Below are 26,692 nucleotides of genomic sequence, written 5' to 3' on the forward strand. Positions count from 1 at the left end.
GACTTTAGGGAAGAGATGCAGAGTAATCCAGGAAGCTTAAACAATTTAACAGTGTTTTTCTTCTACAAAATCTTTTTTTTCTGATTCTATGGTGACTTGCACCCCCTTTTAACCAATACAGATGAAAAGAGGTTTCCCCAATTACTTTGGGCTTTATATTAGTGATGTCCTATGTGTTCATGGTGAAAGTATACTCATTTTTAATTGAAATATAACTGACATAGAACATGGTATAAGTTTAAGGTATATAATATGTCGATCTGATACATTTACATATTGCGAGATGATTCCCACATTAGCATTAGCTAACACCTCTATTACTTCACAGATAGACTACTGTTTTAAAATGCTACAAGAGGGGCAGCCCTGGTGCACCAGCGGTTTAGCACCGCCTTCAGCCCAGGGCCTGATCCTGGAGACCTGGGATCAAGTCCCATGTCAGGCTCCCTGCATGGAGCCTGCTTCTCCCTCTGCCTGTGTCTCTGCATCTGTCTCTCTGTGTGTCTCTGTCTCTCTCATGAATAAATAAATAGAATCTTTAAAAAAAATAAAATGCTACAAGAAGGAAAAGCAGAAAGAAGGGTTCAGTCAAAAAGTCCTTATTCGTTACCCAGAATGTGCTGATTAAGGTACTGAGCCCCGGGGCCATGATTCCTGTGCTTTCGTGCCCTTTAAGTCCTGTTAGAAACTCCATGAAGAGGCCAGTGGAGGAATGGCCCCTCTGCCAGGTCGAGGGAGTTTGTCAGCCAAGCACCAGGGTCTTGGAGTACGAAGGAAAACGTCTGAGCTCTCTTAAAGACTAGGCCAAACGTAGCCAGCTGTCAGAGGGGATTTGGGGCAGGAACTTCAGAAAGAAGGGATTACATCACTCATCACACAGAGATGGGAAACACCATGATTGTTCACAGACCCATGCGTCTATTTTGAACATGCGTCAGTGTGAGGGAGTGAGGACATGGGACAAAAACTCTTTCAGGGGCCATGGTGGCAGGTTTTATGCCAGGGTTAAGAGTTGGATTTTGGAGTGGTTATTCCTTAGGCAAACAGGAGAGGCTCTTCATCTGGACGCGACTGGACTCAGAGGCCCAGGTGGGAGCTAGACGAGCGCAGCTGTGGATGGGAAGACCACTTCTAGAAGCCTTTGGAAGAGCAGTTCACAGGGTTTGGTGACTGACGGGTGGGCAGAAAGGAAGAGGCAGGTCCAGGGTTTGGGAGACCACACGCTGCGTTCACTTTGGGACAAGGAGATGGCGAGGTGCCTGGGGTGCAGCCTGGAGCCGGGAACGGGCGGTCTCAGTCGTTCACCTGTGTCGATGCTGTTTCAACTAGGAAGTACACACAGCCGCATATGTGTCAGCAGGTTCACGTTCTCCCGTCCGATCTTAGTTCCCGGTGCTGATGGTTGCTGCTGTGTCAGCTGCCCTGCCCAGATACTTGTCTTGGGTCAAACATGATCCTGGTTGTTTCTGTGGATGCTTTGGGTCAGATTCACATTTAAATCCATAGATGTTGAGCAAAGCAGATTACTCTCCCTAATGCGGTGGGCCTTGTCCAATCACTTGAAGGCCTTAACTGGATGGACTACTATTCTACTATTCACCCCCCAAGCAAGCAGCAATCTGCAGTGGGCAGCCTTTAGACGGGAGCTTTGCCCCTTCCCCGTCTTACAGCCTGCCTCTTCCGATTCTGGACTCACCAAACATCTACCAATGCGTGAACCAATGCCGTATGACAAGTCTCTCTTTCTCTCTCTGTCCCTCCATGTGTGTGTCTCTCTGTCTCCATTTTTCTGTGCCTATCTCTCTCGCTTTGTCTCTGTCTTCATCTCTCTCTGTCTCTCTGTCCCTTTGTGTGTCTCTCTATGTCTGTCTCTGTCTATCTCTTTCTCTGTTTATCTTTGTCTCTGTCTGTCTCTCTCTCTGTCTATCCCTGTCTGTCTGTCTCTCTCTCCTCCCTGCTCAGGATGAGCACACACTCGGTTGCTTCTGTTTTCTCTGGAGAAGTCTGACTTCTCTGTGGCTGGTGTGTGGGTTATGGATTTCCCCTACACACTTGCAATCACACACTCGCTTTCACAAGAGGCCGCAATAGAAGTGAAATCATGGCCCCTCGCAGTGGAGACCACCGGGGGCAGAGAGCGATGTTCCATCGTTTCCCTCACGCTCGCTGCCACTTGTGTTTTTCTGTTTTGGGAGTTGTGTTTCCGGTCTCTGGGATTGTTTTTGTTCGAAGAATATGAACTAAGTATATAAACTTTCCAGTGTATATATGTCAAATCCTTGCCTTTGAACTGCTTTGACTGCCTTTCCTCGTGTGTCTAGGCGCACACAAATTCCATGTCTTCTACTTCATTAATCGTCATTTCCTTCATGGCCTTGTGCTTAGGATGGCTAGCTACCTTTTCCCAAGATTTTTAAAGAAATTTCATCCTTTTATAGTTTGACTTTCATATTTTAATCTTTGAGATACGGTTTAGGTATGAGAAAAGGCAGGAACCCATTTTTTCAAACACGATTGTAGCCGGCACTCTCACCAGAACTTTCCATGGCTCACTAGTTTCTTTTTAAATCTCTGAAGTTGAGTTTATTAAGATAACACCAGCTGAAGCTATTCCTTTCTCTTCTAAACACCAGCTCATCTTTCCCTGGCCTCACCGTTTCCTTTGTTTACATTGTCCTGTTCTTGGAAGGTCAGAGTCATAAAGCTCTTTCTGGCTGGCTTCACAGACAAGCCGGATTAAAGAAGTTTATTTTGCTGAATAAAGAACCATGTACGATTCTCCATAAGAAACAATGATGCTGAGACCTTTGCTGTCAGCCCCTCTGATGTGCACCCCAAAGCTGTGGCTGGATGGCCCCACGAGAGAGACCTCTCAGTGTTGACACCCCCACCTGCTTCTCTGCAGCCAAGGACAGCGTGGGGTGCTTGTGAAGAGCTTCCCAGAGCGCTGAGCCACTGTGAACCCCAACGCAGGCACCCCCGTGCCAGCAGCCCTGCATCTGTGAGGCCACTGCCAGGCCTAAGAAAGCCTCCCCCACCCCGACTCTTCAGCGGTGGCTCACTGGTGTGGCAGTGGGCAGCTCACAAAGTAGGTTGGCAAATTTTACTGTAACCCCTAAACCCCCATGAGCCAGAGGAGAGAAACCATCATGTTTCGTGGTGCAGTTGGGGGATGAAGGCACAGAGGGAATGGAGTCAGGCCTGGCCTCCAACTGAGCTCACTAATGATAGGGGTTCCATTCTCAACACTCCTGGAAAAATGAAAGAAAATACTCAAGGTGTGTTTTCTCCCACCATAGCTTGCACATAATGGGCTCACTGGGGACAGTGGGCAGCCTTGCCAGACATGACAGAGGGTCACTTCCTTTAGCACTCATCAATCCCCACTATCAGTGGTTATGATGGAAACAAAGGCCCTGACCTTTCCCGTGTGCTCATCCCAGCAGATCCAACACCCGTGTCCATCAGCATGGTTGTCCCTTGGCCCCAGAGCTCCTCCTTGTCCTGCCTCTGGTCTGCTGCCATGGTCTACACCTGATTCCACCCGGACTCCAGCCGCACCCTTCCCCTCGCCAGCAGATAGTCTCTGCACCCCAAACCTAGAGTGCATGTCTTAACGCATCTAGTGTTAAGGACCCAGTATGGAAGGAGACGAAGCCATGGGTGATAACCCTCTATGTGGTTCCAGCCCAATGGGGCTCAGACAGCCAAGGCTGGGCCAGCGTGCGCATGTCCAGAATCTAGGAATTGGGATGTTTTCAGACACAAAGACAGCGGTCAGGGAAATCCCAGGTCTGACACAGAAAAGATATAATTTGCATTTCCCTAAGGACTAATGAGTTTGAATATTTTTTGGATATCTTCTTAAAACCTTTTTTTTTTAATTTTTATTTATTTATGATAGTCACACAGAGAGAAAGTGAGAGGCAGAGACATAGGCAGAGGGAGAAGCAGGCTCCATGCACCGGGAGGCCGACGTGGGACTCGATCCCGGGTCTCCAGGATCGCGTCCTGGGCCAAAGGCAGGCGCTAAACCGCTGCGCCACCCGGGGATCCCCTTAAAACCTTTTTTAACTTTGCAACTGACACATGAAAAATGGACTTTTCTGGTGTTCCGTTGCATGCATTTTAATACACGTACTGCTCTGTGCAACCACCACCACAACCAAGATACAGAAGGTTTCCCAGTGTGCTCAAGTCTCAACCATATTCTCCTTTGTGGTCACACCTGTCCCTCACTGCTAACCCCTGGCCAACCCCCTATCTACCTTCTGTTGATAAAGTTTGCTCTTTTCCTCATGCCATGTGTCTTACTAACGGGTAACATGTTGTTTTTCTCTGACTGCATTCGAGATCTTTCTTGAACATGATCTGAGATGCATTTTGTAGAGTGTACCCTCTGACACATTTCCTGAGCTTCTGGATTCCCTAAGTGTATGTCTTTTGACCAAGTTCCCACAATTGCCTATTTCCTACCCTCTGCTTTGTCTTGACCAAGTTTAGTGAACATGCTCCCCACCCCCTGCCCGACAGATCCTGACCTCGGCAGGCCCTCATGTCTGAGCAAGAGCACTGTGGTGGAAGTGCTCCTTGTGAGGTTGTCCTGGGAGGCGGTGGACCATGGGCAGAGGTCCTCCCTCTAGGCCCACTGCTCACTTCTGCTTTGTCCAGCTGCCCCTCCAAAGACTTTGCTTATTTCTGCCTGCCGCCTCTGTACCCTATAAAAGAAAACCCTTTTTCTGTATGATTTTGAGACATCCCAGATTTCTGAGATCAGAGCATTCTCCCCAGTGCAATAATCTTGCTTTCTAATTAAAGTCTCTCCTTATGTAAGTCCAGACTTATTTTAATTTGACTCTTTTGATAAATCTGGGAATTTTCGGTTACTATTTCTTCAAATATCTCCCCCTCCCCGTGTACTGCACTCTTACTTTTCTGCAACTGGAGCTTGGGGGGTGGCCTGTGCACTGGGTTTCTTGGTGCTGCATGGAGGGCCCTTGAGGCTCTGTTCAGCACTCCTTTTTAGTCATGTTTCTCTCTTTTGCACAAACTGGCTAATTTCCATCTTGGCACTTACTGACGTCCCTCTGTCCTTACCAGTCGGCTGCCATTCAGCCCGTCCCATGGATTTTTTTATTTTGGCAGCTGCATTTTTCAACTGTGAACTTTCCATTTGTTTTTTTATATTTGTTTTTCACCCCCTTTGGTTTTCTAGCTTTCTTTTCCCTTCAAAATTGTCTGCACTTTCATCTGGGACTGTGGCTAGCACAGCGGTCTTGAGGTCTTTGGTCTGAAACTACTGGCTGTGCTGTCTGGAGAAGTCTCAGTCTGCACTGTTGCATGCCTCCTCCTCAAGCTCAGAGGTGACAGGATTTTTCTCTGGGCTGGGCTTTGGGGCCACACTCTTGATCCTCCTCCCCTGGTCCTGGGCCACCTTCTGTCCCTGGGCCCTAGGGGCTAGGGCCCTAGTCTCCTCACCTCTATGTGAATGCTGTGGCCTTCTGCACCCTGGTCCAAGCAGTGAGAGGACACGGGGTGGCAGTGGCAGCAGAGACATTGCCCTGCCCTACTCGGGTCTCCCCTCTTCCAGCCACAGAAACAATTTTCCTGGCTCTGAGTTGCTCCCAAGGTGGTACTCTGCATGGAGGCCATCGGGAAGGGACCACAAAGGAACCTGGGGACATCCCTGCTCTCTCGGCCCCATAAGAAGGTACTTTCCACTCCTCTTCCCATGGTGTTCGAGAGGCAGGACCACACACACCTACTGCAGACCTTTTCTTGGATGAAATAAATGCACTGTTGATTCCTATAATCTCTACATTTTCAGGACTCCTGCAACTGTTGACCCTTTTATGTTTTAAACCCTGTTAAATAGCATAAAAGGCACTCATGATCATGACTGGCATTGCTTGAACTCTGATCCAAATGTTCAAAGACAGAAAATTAGTTTTTGCCACTTTAGTGTGGTTTTTAAGCTCCAGATATTCCATCGTGTTATGTATATGGGAACCCCTGCAGCCAGGTGCCTCTTGCTATTTTAGCAGGGTGAGGTGAGCACGGGGAGGGCACAGGGTGTGCATGTGCAGATGCTTAAAAATATATAGAGGTAAAACTGTCCTCTCCACATCACTAAGTGACACTGCATATCTGTGATTATACCACTAATGACAGGCCATGTGAGTCTTTGGCCATTCATGAATAGTAATAAATATACATACACACACACATATAAACTGCTGGCATGGCTAAACATATATATATATATACTATATATATATATAAATATATATATAATAAATCACTATACACAGACATATATAAACACATATATATGAGAAAGCAGAAAGAGAGGGGTCTCAGGACTCCTCTGTCCCCATCCACTATGGGTTCTAGGCTATTTTTGAACTCCGTCAAGTGGTGCTGGAAGGAACGGAAATTGATAACCGCACTCGTGGTCTGATGGAGCTTGGAGCCTTGCTGTCCTTCCCCAATCGACCCGCAACCATTCACCTTTCCAGATTTCCAGATGGCTGCTTTGTGCACTCTGCCCAGGATTTATGGTGGAGTTCTGTGGGAGAGACCCAGGGGAGGGGGCCTACTCCATCTTTCTTGGAATCAGCACCAGATTTTATTCCTTGAGGTATCTGCTCAAGTCCTCACTCAATCTCTCCTTTTTACTTAAAAATAAACCGGATGGTTCACTCGAACTGCTAATGGTTCTTTGAACCCCACGCGTCTCGCATCAGATTTACATATGCAGGATTTTCTCAGACTTCTGTCCTTCTGTTCTTGAACATGTTCTACCTTTAGAGGGATTATTTTTAACATCCATCCCATTTTCAAAAAAGAAAGTCAGATGTCCTCTAATATGAAAGCAGACAAGTGAGAGTCCCTTTGGAAGGATACGGAAGACAGTGGTCGCAGGATGCTGGCACTGGCTTCTTATACCTGAGCCTGATTTCTGGGTTCCCCATTGGCTCCATCCAGAGAGCCTGGAACTGCGGACTTCCCTGTCTGCGGCTGTTTACACAACTGTACCCACATACCTAGTATCAAAAAGATTATGAAATTAAAACATGAACTCCCTTATGCACTTTTCTAAACATATATGGATATGTAGGTAGGCAGAAGAAACAAATAGTACGGTTTGAAAAAAATTCACTTAAAATAGCTCAGAGCTCCTACAGGAAGACGTCATAAATTCTAGTGCCCGTTATTGCTATTGATAGAAAAGATGGACCTAGATTTACTTCTTTGATATTTATTTCTGAGTTTCTTGTTTCTTCTTTGCAGATGTTAGACATATTAACAAATGGACATGCTCCTTATCCAATATCTTCTCCAGTAGCTTCCATGATATCTTTTCCATATTATTGTTCCAGGGAAGCTATCTGTAAGCATCCCCCTCTTGCAAAAGATGAAAATTGCTGCAGTTTCTCCTCTTAATGAAGGATATTAGAATTTTAAAAGGATCATTGTTTTTTTTTTAATGTGTGCAACATTCATCACGAAGGGAGGTATAGATAGGAAGTAAGATAGTGAGTATATCTAGTGAGGGGTTTTATTGGTAAGATCCAGAAGTATTATGTCCAAATACCCATGGTTTTTACGGCAATCAGTGTCATGTAATGAGACCTTATTATTGGCTATGATGTCAATAGTCTATGTTATTACTTTAGAGCATTTTAATTCAGGCCAAATTTGTGGATGTTTTCCTTTCTAATCTGCTGACAGTGGACATAGCAATTATGATGTGTGAGAGAATTCTCCACCTGGCAACCGCAGTTGCCATGGTGATGACCGTGTGGGCAAGGAGGGCCCTGACTCACTGTGCTTTCTCTGCTTGGCTTCCCCACCTCCAAAAGGGAGGAATGTGCATCGGGCTGAGGATTGCTGCTCATCTCAGGCTCCTTTGTTATTTCTGAGCTCAGGCGGGTAGGGGAAGTCAGTGTGGACCTGCCTTGTTGAAAACTGCTTCTCCACCAAAGGGGATGGGTGATCTGTTTTGCTAAACTACCATCTGCCATAAAACAAAGAAACACTGATCTTATATCATAAAAACACCAGGATGGCTGTGGTATGGACACTGAGGCACGATTAATACTGTGTTCTCCATGATGGGGTTTATTTATTTATTTTTTAAGATTTTATTTATTTATTCATGAGAGACACACAGAGAGAGGCAAAGACAGGGGAAGCAGTCTCCATGTAAGAAGCCTGATATGGGACTCGATCCTGGGACTCTGGGATCATGCCCTGAGCCGAAGGCAGACGCCCACCCACTGAGCCACCCAGGTGTCCCCGTGATGGGGTTTAAACAAATGTTTATGCTCAGCGTTCTTCACCATATTTCAGCTACCACAGTGGTCTTGAATCAAAGAAAACATACTATTGATAAATTTCAAAACTACTTTTATTCCCCGGCTGTGAGTTCAGTATTTTTAAAAATCCTGTCAGTTCGGAGATGTCCAGGCGATTTGAAGTTGGGACTCCATGCCCCAATCTAGGAACTCTGAGACCTCAGGAGATGACTTAAGTTCTCTGTGGCTTCATTCTCTCCTATATAAAGAGAAAAAAATAGTAAGGTTGAGATGAGGATTGAATATGAATGTATGTTAATGTATTTAAAACCACTCCCGTAGAGTAATCAGTAAATGAGTGTTTGCTATCATCCTCATTAGCTGTCCCAGTCCTGTGGAAGAGTGCCAGTGTTTTCCTAGGCTCTGTGGGGAGTGACGTCCCTTGGACACCTTGGTCTTCTGTCTCATCTTCTCTTTGGAGTCTGAGATGCAGGCGACAGCCACTGGAAGCCTTGTTCCAAGTTTCTCACTTAGATGGAGCTAATCCTGTCAAAAATACTGAGTTGAGGGCTTTTCTTTTAACGACGGGAGAGAGTAACATGAGTAAGTGTGTCTCTCCTGGTGACTGGGACTTTCTTCCTGGGGGACCATCCCAAGGTCTACCTTGGAGAGTGAATTGACAGGCTCATTGGTCTTCAGCTGAACAGTCCTCCCCAAATTAATCAGAACTAATGTGGAGATCATTTGGTGCTCCATCTAGCTCTCACGAGATGTCGAGCTCAGGTGAGAGGAAATTATTTACTGGGTCTCTCAAAAATCTACCCTTGTTGTTAACAGTTTATATTTAATTCATTTGTCTTATTGACTCCATATATACATTTATCAGAACAAGCCATAGAGATCCAGAGATCTCCATACATAATCGTGCAAAAATTTTTGTGGTGATGGTATGTTGTCTTGTTTTATTTCCTGGACTTATTTTAGAATTTTAGCCATTGGATTTTACTTTTCCTCTCGGAATACAGTTCAAGATTGTCAAGGACTTTCTGAGTCATGGCAGTGTAGTTAGTCATTGAATTGTGTTTTAATGACTCCAGTGAATTCATTATTATGTTGTGATAAAGCTCAGAGAAGATAAAACATCTAGATTGCCTACTGAAAGGACACAGGTATGGGGATGCATCTAGAAAAGGGGACGAAGCAGCTGCCACAAAGTGCTGGAGAAATTTAGGGAGGCACTTCTATAAAGCTGGCAAGGCAGGTCTAAACCCATGATGCTGACTCCCACTGATCCCAGAAAAAGTTGAATTTATCAAAGGTTGACCACTCAAACAGGAAAACAAAAGCTCTGTATTTCCTTATTCCTCATGTTTCTTCATTAGGCTGATGATATACTTGTAGATCTGTGTGTAGCCACCCCAGTAGGACCACAAGTGTTCCATGCTCTTAATTCCTTTTTAATCCCCTTCCCCTGCTCCGGGCTCCAGTGATTTTAATAGCATCCAGTTTCCTAGGCTTGACCTGCCCCACTGAATAAGCATACTCTCTACAAACTAAATTATTTTGATTACCAATGTATTTTAAATTTTGTTCTGTTTGGTGGGTGGCTTCTGTTTTTTTTCTGCTTTAAATACATAGCCTGTTACTACATATATCTCTAGTTCAAGGAGTCTCAAAGGGTTTGCTCTCCAGACATCTTTACACTCTTAAAAATGAAGATTCCATAGAGCTTCTTTTTACCGTATTACGTCCATATTAGAAACTAAAAGTGAGAGCCTTAAAAGCTATTAATTTATTTGAAATGACAATAAAAACCATTACACATTAACGTATATATTTTGTCATATTTTTATAAAAGATAACTATATTTACAAAAATTAGTGTCAAGAGTGAGTGGAATTATTTTCCACTGTTTTGGTTTTGTTTTTCATTTTTCCTGCTATCTTTAATGTTAAGCTCTAAAGATATTTGGATTCTTGCATATGTTTCTGCAACCAATTTGTTGTAATATGTTGTTTTATTTGAGGTATATGAAGACATTTTGGTCTCAGCTACAAATGTGATTGGAAAAGGGAGGAATATTCAAATAGCCTCATCAGCTTGTTGTGGATATTCTTTGTTGGTACTCTAACAAAACTTGACAAGTAGTGGTTTCTTTCTTTCTTTCTTTCTTTCTTTCTTTCTTTCTTTCTTTCTTTCTTTCTTTTTTTTTTAAGATTTTATTTGTTCATTGATGAGAGACACACAGAGAGAGGCAGAGACACAGGCCGAGGAAGAAGAAGGCTCCTCGCAGGGAACCCGATGCAGGACTCGATCCCAGGATCCTAGGATCATGCCCTGAGCAGAAGGCAGATGCTCAACCAATGAGCCACCCAGGCATCCCGACAAGTAGTAGTTTCTTAAAGGTGAGTTGCACTGTGGAATCTGAAACCATGCCAATTAACTGTTCATATTCATTTACATAAAATCCACTGGTCTGTCTTACACTAAAAATGAATTGTTTGCCCATGTGTGACAGCGGAACATCATATATCGGTTGCCTCAAAACTCTTGATTCCCTGACTAATGCAGATCTTCCAAATGTTGACACGTTTGATTCTGCACCATCAAAACACACCCATTAGGATCTCACCACACACGTCATCAGAGAAGTCTGTTAAGTATTGGGAAGCTGTCAAAAATCCGAGATTCTAATTTTCATTTGAAAGTTCAAAGCTTACTATTGGACACAGATAATGTCGGTTATGTTCCCCAAATTGACAGGTCCATTTTGTTCATTTTGCAGAAAATGTCTCCCAAAATCCAAGTCCAATGACTGTGGCTAATCTCTCAGTGGTTCTATCAAGCAGAAATGGTGCTCCACGAAAAATGTGCTGTTACCGCACAAGTGATTTCCTTGAGACTCTATCCCCAGTGGGCCCTAGTGAGTTCCACGGATGCTTCCCATTTCCGCACACACGATATTACAGAAGCACACCTACAGATTGAGCTTTCATAACATTAATGCCTTTTACTGTTACATTCTTAAGTAGAACTGCACTTACTTCAACGTGCATGATAGTAGTGGGGAATGTAATGTCTGCAATAGAGCTTGAAGCCATTGCTTGGTTTCCACGGAGGCTTTGGCTACTTTATCCCCACATGGCTTTGGAATATCATTGCAATTACCAATACAGTGAAAAAAAAAAAAACCCAATGATCACCTTCATTTTCTTATGACAATAGCTTTGGCCTCATGAATTCTCTGTAAGAGGTGGGATCCTTTAGGGTCCTCAGATCACACTGGAGAACTGATGATTTAGCAGATGCCTTTACCTGCTTAGTCTTACAAATGCTTTGACTACTTGGTAAAACCTATCTACTTCTAGAGCAGTGACATTATAAGATAAAAGCACTGAGACTTGAAAGAGGAAATCATCGTAGTGCTGGGATACAGATGAAAAATTTGATTCAATATTTAATGCTTATTTTTTAAAAAAAATAAATTTATTTTTATGTATTTATTTTAATTTTTTAATAAATGAAAATTTTAAATTTCAATAAACAGATACACAAATTAAACCATATGAGTTAACAATAAAACCTTTAGATTTAAAAAAAAAAAACTAGGATGTCACAGAATGACTAGAAAAAATTCCAAGCGTTCTATCTCATTGTAACACAGAATAATTATAAATATGACAAGAAAGGACTTCCACTCACATTTATCTACTAGTGTGTTCTTACTGTAGTTAAGGTAAAGGGCTCTTAAGAATGCTTTAGGGCTCTCTGTTACCTGTGTAACACAGTATAACGTCATGTTTGGTAGATTATATTTTTGAAACATCCATGTCATAAGTCTTCCCATTATTGAAAGATTTTCCATTAAATTCCTAAAGAGAACATATAGCTTTTGATGGCAGCTATAACTTTCATCAAAGTCCAATAGGCAGAATCAGAGAAGTAAGGCTGACTGTCATTATTTGCCCAATGACCTTATCTAGTCACATTGGTAATAAAATTCCTGGGGCAACTGACCCTCCTTTCTCATTCCTGAAACAACTTGTACAAAGAAGAGGAGTCATCCGATTTTTCTTGCTGGGCTTTTGTCTGATCTGTAGGTATTTTCAAAGAAACAGTTGTAGGTTTTGATAATTGTTTCTATCATGTAATTCTTTAACCCTCTGCTCTCTAACTTTTCCTGTTTTCTTATTTTATGGTATTTATACAAATTTACCAAAATATATGTATGTGTCCATCTTTTTGGTTGTTATTAAATTTTTGGTCCTTAAGAATTAAAATAAAATATATATATATATATATATATATATTGTTTAATTCAGGTTGTCTTCTGACCTGACAACCATGCATTTCTTTCTGCAGATTGCTTCAGCTCTCCCAGTCTTCTTGATCCATCACGCTTTGTTTCATTGAGTCGTTGGCATTTCGTAAAGTTCTTTTTAAATTTCCACCCACGGGGTATGTGATCACATGCTTTAGTTTTTCACATGCACCAGCACGCACACGGAGATTCAGTGCCAGGGGGTTTTGAGCCTTACTGAAGAAAGACATACCTGCCTTGAGGTCATGAAGATAAGCCCTATTCTAAAAGTTCCACAGTGTTAGCTATTTTTTTCGTTCCCTTAATCCACCTGCAATCAATTTTCTATGTACTCGTTCTTTTAAGGTCTGAGTCACTGCATTTTTCCCCCAACAGAGTTGTCCCAGCACCATTTATCAGAAGGGCTATTGCAGTCCCCATTTTATCAATAAGAATAGTGGAAAATAACATTATAGAGGAGCCTCTATTTCTGTGAAGCTTACGTGGTTGGTCTATTGGACTCTCCAGGTGCAAGGACTGCACCCCCCCCCCCCAATTACTCTAGCATTATGATAAACTTCAGTATCTGTTAGAACATGCCTCCCAGCATGTTTTCATTAAGCATAGCTTGACTGTTCTTGGCCATTTGTATTTCCATTTATAAATTTTAAAATTAGCTCACCAAATTCTGAACAAGAATCAGGGATTTTCATTGTTGATACGCTTTGGTGGAAAGTGATTTATTTAAAATAACGAGTATTCCAGTCTTTGAACTAATGATATCAAGTGTTTAATCTCTTACTATTTTTCTTAGTATGGGTTTGAATATTCTCCATGAAGTTTTGTCTATGCTTTCCTTAGATAAATTCCTGGATACTTGTCTTTGTCACACTATTATGCAATATATAGTCTCTTTAATACCATTATTTTTTAGTTCTGTATGGTTGGCATATAAAAATACAGTTGAGTTTTGTACATTGAGTTTGTATCTAGTAACATTAAGAAGCTTCTTTTTTTCCTGTTACTTGCCATGGTTTGCCTATAGATTACTTTAGAGTAACAGCATGTAAAATGATGTCATCTGGTAATAAACATTGGTTGTTCCTTCCACACCCATCTTTGCATCTTTTGTTTATTTATTTGTGACTGAACTGGCCAGTATCTCCACTATAATACAATTTAATAATCAAAAGCTATACTTTTTTTTTCAAGTTCTGGATCTCAAAGGAAAGTTTAGCTGAATTTTTTTAAATTTAGCCCATCTTCTTGAATTCCAAACCAGAAATTTTTACCTTTCAATGTCTTCTGTTGATGAATTTTCTAAGATATAATGCCCTGTAAAATAAGATCAAGTACAGATGTTACCCTAGCAGTCTGCCGTGGGCAATTCTCTTGGCATTGCACCACTCAAGCGAAGGTATGGGCAGCTGTGAGATGCCCACTCCCAGAAAGTGTGGAACTCAAGCCCTCCTAGAACCAATTATTTTCTACCACATTGTTTGTTTCACAAAATCAACCAGTGGGAAACCCCATCAGTAACCATTGGAAAGAAGCATTCTCCGTAGTTCAAGTTTTCAGCATACTCAGCTGCTGTAGGCCTGGAGCTCTCAATCAAAAAAGCCAACATCCCTGAGCCGACTGTTGTTCATCGCTCCAATGAAACATTTTCTACAGATGAGCACAGTTCATAAATTGGCCAAGAAATCCTGATGATTATGGCATGACTCACAGAGTTCCACTGCTGCCATCCTGGTGATGCTTTGACTGTTTACAAAAATGCCATTCACTCAGAATGATGCCTCTATATATGCCCTGCTTGAGACTTTTGACTTGTTTATGATGTAAGCTCAGAGGAACAATTGGACCCTTTGGCTCTGAGCTATAAATCCCAGAAGAGGGGGTACTCGAGTACATAATGTGGTACTGGCAGTCAGCTGAGACATGGCTTGAAACCTTCAAACTCTTCTCAAGCTCCTCGTATGAGGTATCGACTGGTAAAGGGTACCTTTGATTGCAACAAAAGCCCATATTATTGTTGTGGATCACTGTCGTGATACACAGAATATTCAAGGTGAGTTCATCTGAGAGATGGTTAGAATTAGGAGATTGAGTTCTCTATTTAGAACAAAATATAGAGGACAATTATATTTATCAGGGTCTAACTGGACTTTGGGATTTCTTACATGCAAAATGTTGAAGGCAAGTGGACTGAGGTGGTATCATCACATTGGTCAACGTTTTCCCCCAGAGTGACTCAGCCATGAGAAATATATTTTTTAATGCCATCAGATGATGAACGTTTTGGCAACATTTTCCTGAACATTCATTCAACAAGGTCACTGTGAAGGTGAGCAACATTCCTTGGTTTCCAGTCACATTGTTGAAAACCTGCTATTTACAAGTTCTGGTGTTCCTACTTCCACTTTTCTTTAATCAATGGGTTTTTAAAAGGGAACTTGCTCTCTGTTTAAATGTTTTGGCTCAGGGGTCATGTGAAAAGTTATACTGGCAAGCTACTGTTTTGTGAGATAGCTTCTGGGATTTAATGATTTGATTTCATTTTTTCATGCGTTAAATTTTCCACCATGATGAAGACCTGAGAGTTTGAAGACATGTGTATTCTTTGAAGAGATAATATTATTATTTATTTTTTCTGTTATCCAGGACAACAAAAGCTATACTTGGAGCATAAATTATTTTAAAAAAAGCATAGTCCCATTGCTGGGAAAGATGGTAGAAAGGGAACGGATGACAAAGAAAAAGAAGAGACTCTTAAACTCATTTTTCTTTCACAGAAGAGCAAATGCACATTTTCTTTGGATGTTGTAAACACACCTTTTTTTTTTTGATGTTATAAGCAAGAAATATTTCCCTAATATATGCATAGACTTTGTACATGACAGATATATTTAAATGAGCCAGAGCCTCAGGTCAAGATCACTTTACTTTGGAAAAGCCATAGACATTCAAAGCTCTTGAAATCAACAGGAGATTCAGCAAGATCACACTGCAGAGCAAAAATAAATTTTCCTGGCTGAGCTGACATTTACAGAAGATTTCCCTCACGGCTGCAACAGAAATTGGCTGAGCCCAGTGCCAGAATCCAGAGCTAGTGCCTCGGGCCCTTTCCTGTTTTCTAGTCTGAAATTCTCTCTAAAAACTCCACTCGTTTTCACCCCTCAGTTACGCAGGTGTCTGTAAAAGAAAAATTAGGAATAAAAATAATAGGGTAATGGTAGAGACTTCCTGAACATTTAATATATGTATTTGAGGATGAAATCAGATCATTCATGTGAACGTCTTAACATAGTGTGTAGCATATAGCTAATGATGACTAAGCCCTCATTCTTTCCCTGCTTCTTATCTCTTGTTAAAAAACATTGAGTAGGTTGTGGGTGTTTTTTTTTTTTTAAGATTTTATTTATTTATTCATGAGAGACACAGAAGAGAGAGAGAGAGGCAGAGACACAGGCAGAGGGAGAAGCAGATTCCATGCAGGGAGCCCGATGTGGGACTCGATCCCAGGACCCCAGGATGGTAGGAGGCTCAGTCATGGTCCACATGTGACACATCTGGCTCTCTGTCTAGCTTTATGGGTGACACAGATCCACTCGCTGAACTGGACTTATTCTGGATCCTTCTCTGAATTCGTTTGCATCAGCAGCTTGACCTGGTGATTCGTCGTCACTGCTCCGTCTCCCAGCCTTGCTGACCCCTGGCCCCCGTGCCTTTGGTGAGGGGCCTGCCTTTCCCAAGCACGTTTCTCATGCACACACTCACCAGGATGGGGTCCCTTGAGGAGACACCGTTTGTGCTCCTTGAGTGCACGTCTCTCTAGAAGCCCAGCACATAATTTATAAGCAAAATGGCAGAGTCATCTATTGAGGCTAATTTTTTTAAGGGCTTCTCTCGTAGATCATGATTATGTACTTGACAAGTGTTCGTAGGCCGATGGCCGTACGATGCTGGTGTCTTACTGCACAGAATCTTTTGGTGCAGAAACCTCTGCTGTCCTCTACGGACTACGTGTTCTTTCTTTTGTTCATGTGGCCAGCTGTCCCGAACTTCACAGTCTAATCGCTGTGAAGTATACAATTTACATTTTGGAGATAAAGATAAACAGGCCAGAGATTCATATTGGAGCCTTCAACTAAGAGTACAGACCCATCCAGCTCATCGTGTGCTCCGAGTCTTCTGTTGGGAAGAACCAGGTAGATTCATGAGAAACTGAGCACCGCTGGCTGTGTTCTCAGGTAATTTGTCAGACGCTTCATATTTTAATTATTATCTGCTTCATTTGCCAATACAGCAAGCAACTATCATGGGCTAGACCCCAAAAAGATGCCAGCACATCCAGGAAGATGCTATTTGTCACTGGATTCAATATGATAGCTACATTCACAGTTCCTAGAGCGACTAGAATCTTACTGCAATATCCTGAAACCTCCAGTTTCTCAGTAAAGCCTGGAGAGCTGCTGACCAGGCAGCTTCTGGGATGGTCTTCATCTCTGGAATTTCTTACTCTCCCTGCATTAAATTCCTGCGAATTCTGGAGCCAGCTGGAAGTTGCATGAATGTCAGAGCTACATGGAAGAGAGAATTTGTAGAGTAATAGTTTGATAACTAGGCAGATGTCAGATGTTCCATCTAATTTTTGTGGGGTCCTGTACAGCTTCAGATCTTCATGTATAAGCAGGAAATGAAAATCATGATTTATAAGATACTTGAATACTTGGGGCTTTTAAAAAACCTGCCAAAGAGGATGAGACAGGCAGACTGAAATCTTTCCCAAGGCCAAGAGAATATAAAAGTATAGATTCATAGCTGCTTCTTTCTATTATACCTTAACATTCAGCACTGAAAATACGCCTTTTTCTGCTGCTTATACGTGAAGGCAGGAATCTGGAAAGCCACATTGTAGTATGTGCAAATTGTACTAAACAGCTGTTTTTGTCACCCTCTATAAATTGAAAACAGAAACACAAAAAGGGTGTAAAAAATCGGCATTATAAAAAAAATAACTAACATTTACAGAGAACAAGTATATGTCAGGCACCCTGCATATGCTCAGAGTGAGCTCAGGAGGTAAGTGTACCTTTCATTCCCATTTTTGTAGGAGCAAAATCACTGCTCACTGGGGCTAGGTAAAGGCCTCCAAGTCATGAAGCTGAAAGTAGCTGAGCTAGAGAGACTATTCTCTCACCTCTAAAATAGTGACAAAATGAGGAAGCAAGAGTCACATCTTTTGACCCTTCTCTCGGCCTCTCTATCTTTCCTGGTGCCCCTCAGACCTCAAGATGAGTTTAGCCAACAGAGCTCAACAAAGGATGAGGGCAGGGGGAAGAGTAAGCTTGGGGTATTTACTTCTTCCCTGCAGGGACACTGAGTCAATTAGCATCTTGAGGGAGGTAACACCTCCTGCCAAGCCAGCCCCCCACCAGGCTTCCTCTTTATTTATTTATTTTTATTTTTATTTATTTATTTTTATAATAAATTTATTTTTTATTGGTGTTCAATTTGTCAACATACAGAATAACACCCAGTGCTCATCCCATCAAGTGCCCCCCTCAGTGCCCGTCACCCATTCACCCCGACCCCCCCCGCCCTCCTCCCCTTCCACCACCCCTAGTTCATTTCCCAGAGTTAGGAGTCTTCATGTTCTGTCTCCCTTTCTGATATTTCCCACACATTTCTTCTCCTTTCCCTTATATTCCCTTTCACTATTATTTATATTCCCCAAATGAATGAGAACATACAATGTTTGTCCTTCTCCGATTGGCTTACTTCACTCAGCATAATACCCTCCAGTTCCATCCACGTTGAAGCAAATGGTGGGTATTTGTCGTTTCTAATGGCTGAGTAATATTCCTCTTTAGGTGCTACTACAGGGCTCCCCACCTGACCCCTTCAGGCTTGGCTGTGGCGACAACACCTGGCAGTTGCTAGCAATGGGGTACAGCCCTGCCCACTCAATTTAAGTGTCATTTCTTTCTTGCCAGCAGATCCACAGAGTTTCTCAGAATCATTTTAACAAAATTGAGAGGCAGGTACAGAGACTTCCCATGCACCCACTACCTCACACCTATCTGGCGGCCCCATTATCAACACACTGAACCAAAATGGTACAATATTTTTTTTTAACCAAGGATGAATCTATACTAACATGTCATCAGTTCCCCAAGCCCTACTTTGCACTAGGATTCTTTTGATGTTGCACATTCTGGGGGTTTGGACATGTGTATGACAAGTATCCATCATGATACTGTATGCCATATTTTCACTGCTTTAAAAATCCTCCATGCCTGACCACTTGCCTTTCCCACTTTCACTGCTACTTACTGTCATTGTCTCCTGGGTTTTGTCATTTGCAGAATGTAATGGAATTGGAATCACACAGTAGGACTGGCTTCTTTCACTGCATGATATGCATTGAGTTTTCTCCTCATCTTCCTAGAACTCAGTAGCACATTAATAATATTTTAGTGCTAAATAATACTCCATTGTCTGAAGGTACTGCAGCTTATCTATCTACTGAAATACTATTTATTTATGTACTGAAGGACATCTCGTTTGTTTCCAAATGTTGGCAATTATGAATAAAACCATTGGAAAAAAAAAAAAACCATTGGAGACATCCAAGTTAGGTTTGTGTGGACATAAAAATTTTCAACTCCTTTGGGTGAATCCCAAGGAGTGTGATGGTTGGACCCTCTAGTAAGGATACATTTAATTTTATAAAAAACCACCAAACAGTTTTCTGGGGTGGTTGTAACCACAAGCAATGTATGACACTCCTTCTTTCTCCATTTCCTCACCAGCATTTGGTGTTGTCACTGTTCTGGATGTTGGCCTTTCTGATGAGTGTGTAGTAATATCTCATTGCTGTTTTAATTTGCATTCCCTGCTGACATAAAACGTGGAGCATCTTTTCCTATGCTTATTTGTCACCTGCATATCTTCTTTGGTGAGGAGTCTGTTGAGGTCTTTGGCCCATGATAAAATGAGGTTGTCTGTTTTCTTACTGTTGAGTTTTAAGACTTCTTTTATATTGTGGATAACAGTTCTTTGTTGATGTCTTTTGCAAATATTTATTCCCAGACTTTAGACAAGTTATCTGAATGTTTTTAAGGTTAAAAAAAACAAAGCAAATAAAATGACAATTGACTTCTCAGTAGTAGTTTAGATGACTCAGTCCATGACGGCCTGTTAGTACTAAAAATAAACAAATTCATCTGGGGAAATGTGCTTTTCACTCATCTCCTGATACATTTCCTAAGCTGTTGACAAATGCTAAACAGGCATCTTAAAATTCACATCTATACACCTCATAGAATTAGGAACCTAATAGCATATTCTACCAAATCACAGTGTTTGAGACAGTGTTCTATCCTGCTTCCCAATTAAATGTTGTCACAATGGGAATAGAACCTGGGGGAGAGGGAGGTGTGGGGTGGCACTGGGAAGCCATGCATTTAAAAAAAATGGCAGGAGAGAAAGGACATCTGCTTTCAGTCAAGAAGGGGTAAACATGAAACTAGGCCAAATGCTTTTCAAGCATGCTCCACTTCACATGGAAGATATACTACTGGTACTTAGACAATGTGTGAGTTTGGCCTGGAATATGCACAGAAAGTTAGGTTCTACTCTCCATTTCTTGGTCCATCTCACAGAATCTTAAGGACCCTCGATTCACCACTGGTTAAGGGTAATTCAACATTTATAACATAGTGCATTAGTCAAGGTCACAATCACAAAAGATTCAAAACATATAGTGGCTTAGCTGTTTAGCTGTTATAAAAACCTACTTAGTCAATTTCTAAGTCAGTGCTCTTGATCCCCTCTAGGTGGTCCTGCAGGGACCCGGGCTCTGTCCACCAACGGTGCTGCCATTTTCAGGGGGATGTGGCTCTCAAGCTCATACACCATGCTGTGTCCATGCCAGCCAGCTGGAAGGGAAAACAGCTTGGAAAATCATGCCTGGCTAGCATTAGGGTGCTGGACCTGCAAGGAGCAAGCACCACGCTACTTCCATTCTCTAGAATAGCCACATGGCCACATCTAATTCCCAAAGAAAAATGAAACTGCGATGTGGCTATGTGCTTGGTGAGAAAGGAGTCTTCTGAATGGCCAGCCCATCTCTCACATGTCTAAAGTGCATTAGCACCTTACAAGGAGCTCAGGTGCAAGAAGAGATTTCTGTTTCTTTTTATCTCATTTTCTCCTTTCCTTGTCAGCTTCCATCGAGGAAAACATGTAAATTGTACAAAAATGGAATGCCCAATACTTATCATTTATTCTTAAATATGCTGCAAGCCAAATTGCTAGGTATATGCATGAAATCACCATATTTGATTTTATCTGCTGAGAAAACCTACCCAAAAGACTCCCTGTGTGTGATCCAGAGATCCCTGGGAGTCCTCAGAAAAATTATCAAAATGTCCATTAACTCACATGAAATCTAAGCATTGTCTGATGATTATATAAATAACATTTTCACATATTCATGTCTTATTTTTTCCCAGAAACGGTAGCACAATCTAGTTAATGTCTTACTGAATTTATAGAGTTTTTTTTTTTTTGTCACCATACAATTACTTTTTTCTTTCAATTTAAAATGAAGTCTTATAATGCTTGGGAATCACATTATTCTGGATGATTACCAGCTGTCACCATTACTGAGGCTAAAACGACAGACTGTTTTAAGACATGAGTTAATTCAGATTTTTAAAAAGTCAATCAAATTCTTTCTTAGCCTTAAAAATCTCACAAATTCTTAAGTTCTCAAGACAATGTTTTTTTTTTTTTTCTCCAATATTTTTTCATCCTAAGTACTGAAAGGCATCAAAGCAAATTTCCTGTTAGGAGACATTCATTTATCTGAGCAAGAAATATCAAGACCATCGATTCCAACACAGATTTGCCCTCAGGTCAGGTCTCTTCAAGGAATACTCCCCTCTGTTCATCACTTACCACTCCTGTTAGTACTTTGATAAGTTTTGAGATGTATAATACTGTGTCGTGCACCCAGCTGCTGAAGACCCTCTCCACGGACTTCAAACCAACAAAATCACATTGTTAGCTGATACCCAAGAGTCCACCTGCTATTTACATGGCACCAAGTCCACCAACTGGTGGGTCTTCATGATGTGCGTGTAGCAGTATATCCTCCATGTCATTAAATGAGTATAAAAATACAACTTCACTGAAGTCACAGTTATACCAGTACCAGGAGCAAACATCTCTGAGGGTGAGTAGTGTGCAGAGCCAGGAGTCCAGAAAGTTACAGGGCCTTTGACTTTCCGTCTGGCATCTGGTTTCCATGAAGCTGAGAAATCAGAATCTGGCCATGAAGAGAGCAGACATGGAAGAGATTCCCTAAATGCTAGGATTTTTCAAAAATGTCTTTTTGCCATCATCCCCAAGGCAGATAAAGACAACTTACTGTGTCCCATCAATGAGCATTAGCACTTTACATCTTTATCAGTCAATGACCAGGCAATGAAGGCAGATTGCAAGAAATTATGATGCAGTGAAGGGAATTACGAAGGAACACTCCAAAGATGCTCCACGTCAGGGACTGGCCCCTGATTCTCTCTGGAAGCATAGACCCCTCTTGCCACAAAGGTACAATGCTCAGAGCAGGTGACAGCTTTCAAACAAGAAAGAGAATTGTAAGTAACCAATGAACTATGAGCTTGTCTTCTTGAACATTCCATCATTGTGTGGCAACCTCGATTCCTCCTGCAGAACCTAACCCAAACAGATATTTGTGAACAACTCCTGTCTAACATTAGACAGTACGATGAGCATTATAAAGCCACTCTTTAAATAAAATTCAGAGAACAGTATATTCCAAAAATCACAAAACATGTTTCATGATCATGGGACATGAGCTTCCTTAAGGGGGTTTAAGATCTTAAAAGCCTTCCAAATCTACTCATTGGGCAGTCAACAGCTATTGATACTATGGAATTATCTGCCTGAGTCTAAGTGAATGACTCCAACCTGAGAACTGTTCTCTTCCCCAAGTGGGAATGGGAAATACAAAATCATCAAGGATAATTTTTAACAACCAAATGCGAAGAAGCAATATCTCATAACACTCTCATTGAATTGCCTCTTAAAAGGCATTATGATATTTTTCTCTACTGAGTCCTGGGTTCCTTTTTGTGTCTGCAAATAGATTTTGAAAAAAAAAAAAAAAAAGGCCACCCTCATGGTTGTCACTGTTAATTAGCATCTCCCAAGTGCTGCTTCCTGCCTGGGGCGCTTGCCATTCCCTGCCAGGCCCTATGGGGACCTGCGGAGGAGCCTCGTTTACCCAGCGTGGCTCTTGTGCTTGTGCTATTTCATGGCATTCTGGAGAGGGACTCATCAGCGTCTCTCCGTAGGAGCGAAAGTCAATTTTATATGCAGTGAGCGCTTTAGTTAGTCTGACCTTGGAGTGATGAATCCTCAGCTGGACATAGCATCTTATCAAAAACAAAACAAAACAAAACAAAAACCCAAAACAAACAAACAAACAAAAAAAACCCAACTGTGAGGTGAGCTATTGAGCAGCTTCTAAACTACAAGCAGTGGAAACACTTCTATTGAGTTATGTTTAAGAATCTGTTTTTATTCAATGTCATTGTAGGCATTCCTCATTATTATTTCTTTTCCCTTTCTCAAATATTGTGTTGTATGTCATGAGAAAATGACTTTCTGAGGAACTGACATGCAAGTCTTTTCCAGACCCGGCAGAGAGTTTTTTCAAATTTATGGTTATAATTATTGGAATTCTTTCTGAGGGTTTGTAGACTCAGACGCATGCTGATGTGCCAAATGGAGCTATATTTTTTTTGTGAGAGGGATCTACTGTTTTGTTCCCCTCTATTCCATTTTTCCTTCTCCTGGTAAATAGGATTCACCCCAGAGGTGGGTGTGGGCTGTGTGAGGCCAGCTGTGACCTTCCTGGGACTTTACCAGCTTTCCTGGGGAGGGAGGAGACTGGTTTCTCTCTGGGTTCAAGTCTAAGATGAGGGAGCAGGGGGCCGCGGTCCTTCCTGAGGGTGAAATCCTTCTGGAAACAGTGGATTTGGGGAGATACAGAGGCTTCAGTGAAAGCCTGAGACTCTGGACCTTTCCACTTGCTGGCATGCACGAGTCGTCCTTGCTTATGGTACTACTGGGTGATAATACCCTCCTTTAATTTCAGAACATTTGCATTGGATGTCTGTCCTCCAGATGCCCTCATCAGCTTGGAAACCCAGTGACTGTCGGGGAAGACCCCACCCAGATCTTTGGGGTGCATATTCCTTCTAGTTTCCCTATTCCCACCCAATGAGGGATTATTATTAGGAACAGATCATGGGTCCCAGACACAGGGTACCTGCTGAATGCTGGGTGCTGGGTGCATGCTCACACCAATATCCCAAGGCCATCCTATGGGAAAACGTCATCATTCCCCACTTTCTGGAGGTACAGGTGTAGGCAAGCAGCACTTCTAGGAGGTTCCCTGCCTCCAACCCAGGTGGCGGAGTGCCACAGCCTGCACTCTCATTCTCCTCTCTGGCCCAGCCATACTTGGGCTGGCACTACCTCCTGGGGGGCTGCACAGGAGAGGGGTACAGCACAGAGATCATGAGCAATCCTCACTCGTCTTCACTGGACGTGTCCTCCTGTGTGGTGGAGACCAAACCACTGTTGGCACTGGGGCACCTGGTTTGTTTCTACAGCTTGCTTCTTCACGAGATAGAATTTGAAATCTCTTCCTACGTTACACCTGGAAAATGAATAAAATTAGATTTTTGGAACCTCAGACCAACCAAACGTGCTTTTTGTGGTAAACTATTGAATAGTTACTGCTGCCTTACAGAATGAAAGACTTATAATTTTCTGTATGCTCAGTATCACCAGGAACTGACAGAAAGAAGTGATTTCCCCCAATGGTCTCATAGCATCAGAAAGGCTGATATGCCCTGTGATGCTCACCACATAACCTTCACTTTCCCTACACTCCTGATATAGAGGAACGAGAAGCTTTAGAAATGATAGCTATTCATTTATAAATCTGATTTTTTTCTTTTTAATTTCTGGGTTCTTTGTTTTCAGTCCCAAAGATAAAAATTCATTTTGCCAAATGGTCAGACTACTGGCTCTGCTTTTCATTAGCTGTGTGACCTTAACAAAATTCTTGAACCACTCTGAGCTTGTGTTTCTTCAGCCATAAATATGGAGATAAGAAAGCATCACACTGTATGGTTGTTGTGGAATTAAAGGGTGATGTCAACACAGAATAACCAGCGCTGGTGTATTAGTGATAGATAGAAACTGCTGTCACTATTTGTGTTATTAGCTCTGCGGGTTTATGCCGGAAGACCCTCACCTCTGGGCTCAAGCATGCTCCTCTGAACCCTCCATCATTTCTTTGTGGATCACAGCTGACCACAGTGCTGATCACAGCTGTGTGTGAAGTAGGGGAGAGCCTGGGAGTGATAGATGGTTTGCTTTGCCCTCTGAGCTGTCAGGGTGACAGTGAGATAGAAAGGGACACACAGAGGATAGAGTGCGCTACTTAAGGTCTGCAAGCTAGTCCTGAAGATAGAGGAGTGCTCCTGGAGGGTGTGTAGGGGCTCAGTTGCTCCTGGTGGGGCTGTGAAGTTGTATTTTTATACTCATTTAATGACATGAAGGATATACTGCTACACGAACATCATGAATACCCACCAGTTGGTGGACTTGGTGCCATGTAAATAGCAGGTGGACTCTTGGGTATCAGCTAACAAGGTGATTTTGTTGGTTTGAAGTCCGTGGAGAGGGTCTTCAGCAGCTGGGTGCACAACACAGTATTACACATCTCAAAACTTATCAAAGTACTAACAGGAGTGGTAAGTGATGAACAGAGGGGAGTCATCTGAGACATTCCCACTGCAAACTCCTTCTGTATGGCCGACTAATCATTTTCAGCTCCTACTACTGGGGACTCAGAAGCCATACCACATCCACGAGAATGGACGGGCAGCTTATGGACTGCAGAAGTTGGCTAGGAGAAAGCCACAGCGTCTCAGAAAGAATGAGGAGACCATGTGAAAGACTTGAAGCCAATGAATTCAAAGATCTGGGTGATAAAATGATGAAAACTAGCTCAAGCAATAAAATATCTTAAGAGAAATTGTAGACATAGTCCAGGAACTCTCCCCAAAATGCATCACACCCCATTTAAAGAGTGAGATCCATGACCTCCGAAGGAAAGAGCTGTGTCCCGATCAACTCAGTTGAGTAAATTTGCTGAATGACAATAATTAATCTGTGCCACATGAGAAAATGGTACCACCTCACCTGAGCATGTCAAAAAGACATAAATACATGACGATCAGAGTGGCGTTCTGAAGGGTCCACTCGATCCAGCACTTCTCCCCAACCTGATGAGTTTAATGTAATCCTAATAAAAATTACATCAATATTTTTATGGAACCTGACAAGCTCATTTCAAGGTTCACATGAAGGAGAAAATATAGAGGACCAGCTAAATAAATGACAGGGAAAAAATGAGGGGTACTTGCTCAGCAGCTATCATAACACACCATGAAATGTATAAAGAAATAAAAGTGTAAAAATATGGATAAGAATCAATGAATAATTCAGGGAACCAAATAGAGAACTCATACACATGTGCGCGCACACACACATGCAGACACACACGCAGCACATGCATGTATATATGCACATATGGATGTCACGGTGTCTCAGCGTAGTGATGAACATACCGAAGGGGATGGAGGTGTACACCTGTCACCCCCTCACTTATTCTTAATGGAGACTATGATACTGGGGGACGGCAGTGGCACATCCTCATGTACTTCTAAGTTTTTGAATCTTTCGTACTTTCCACATTGAGCAAGGTAAACATAATTATATTTAAGGAAAAAGTGAGTTTATTTAGGAATAGCAGAGGAAGCACAATTCGGGACCTGCAAGGTATGGTGAACCACGGGCAGGTCTGAAGAGACAAGGGGAAGGTCGGCTGTTCCTAAGGTCAGGGTTTTGAACAAAAGTTCATGGGAGAAGAACAGGTGTTGGAGGTTGTGGTGGTGAAAGGTGGTGAACGTGT

The 26,692-nt window shown here is 42.2% G+C and overlaps 2 long non-coding RNA genes across 3 annotated transcripts; one reads left to right on the top strand and one right to left on the bottom strand.

The window, feature by feature from the left end:
- Positions 1 to 8,395: 8,395 nt before the first annotated feature.
- On the bottom strand, positions 8,396 to 14,420 carry LOC112644851 (uncharacterized). Of its 2 annotated transcripts, XR_003126813.3 has the most exons (4): positions 14,141 to 14,420; positions 13,893 to 13,935; positions 12,636 to 12,837; positions 8,396 to 8,559 (listed from the first exon to the last, which is right to left on the bottom strand). It is a non-coding gene; the product is annotated as an uncharacterized LOC112644851 (long non-coding RNA). The 2 variants fall into 2 exon arrangements; XR_003126812.3 differs by lacking the exon at positions 12,636 to 12,837 and having other exon boundaries at positions 14,141 to 14,410.
- A 74-nt stretch (positions 14,421 to 14,494) lies between these two features.
- LOC112644850 (uncharacterized) lies at positions 14,495 to 26,034 on the top strand. Its single transcript, XR_003126811.3, has 3 exons — positions 14,495 to 14,671; positions 14,800 to 14,947; positions 20,445 to 26,034. It is a non-coding gene; the product is annotated as an uncharacterized LOC112644850 (long non-coding RNA).
- Positions 26,035 to 26,692: the final 658 nt, after the last annotated feature.

This window comes from Canis lupus, chromosome 1 (assembly GCF_003254725.2).
Source record: "Canis lupus dingo isolate Sandy chromosome 1, ASM325472v2, whole genome shotgun sequence".
NCBI lineage: Eukaryota > Metazoa > Chordata > Mammalia > Carnivora > Canidae > Canis > Canis lupus.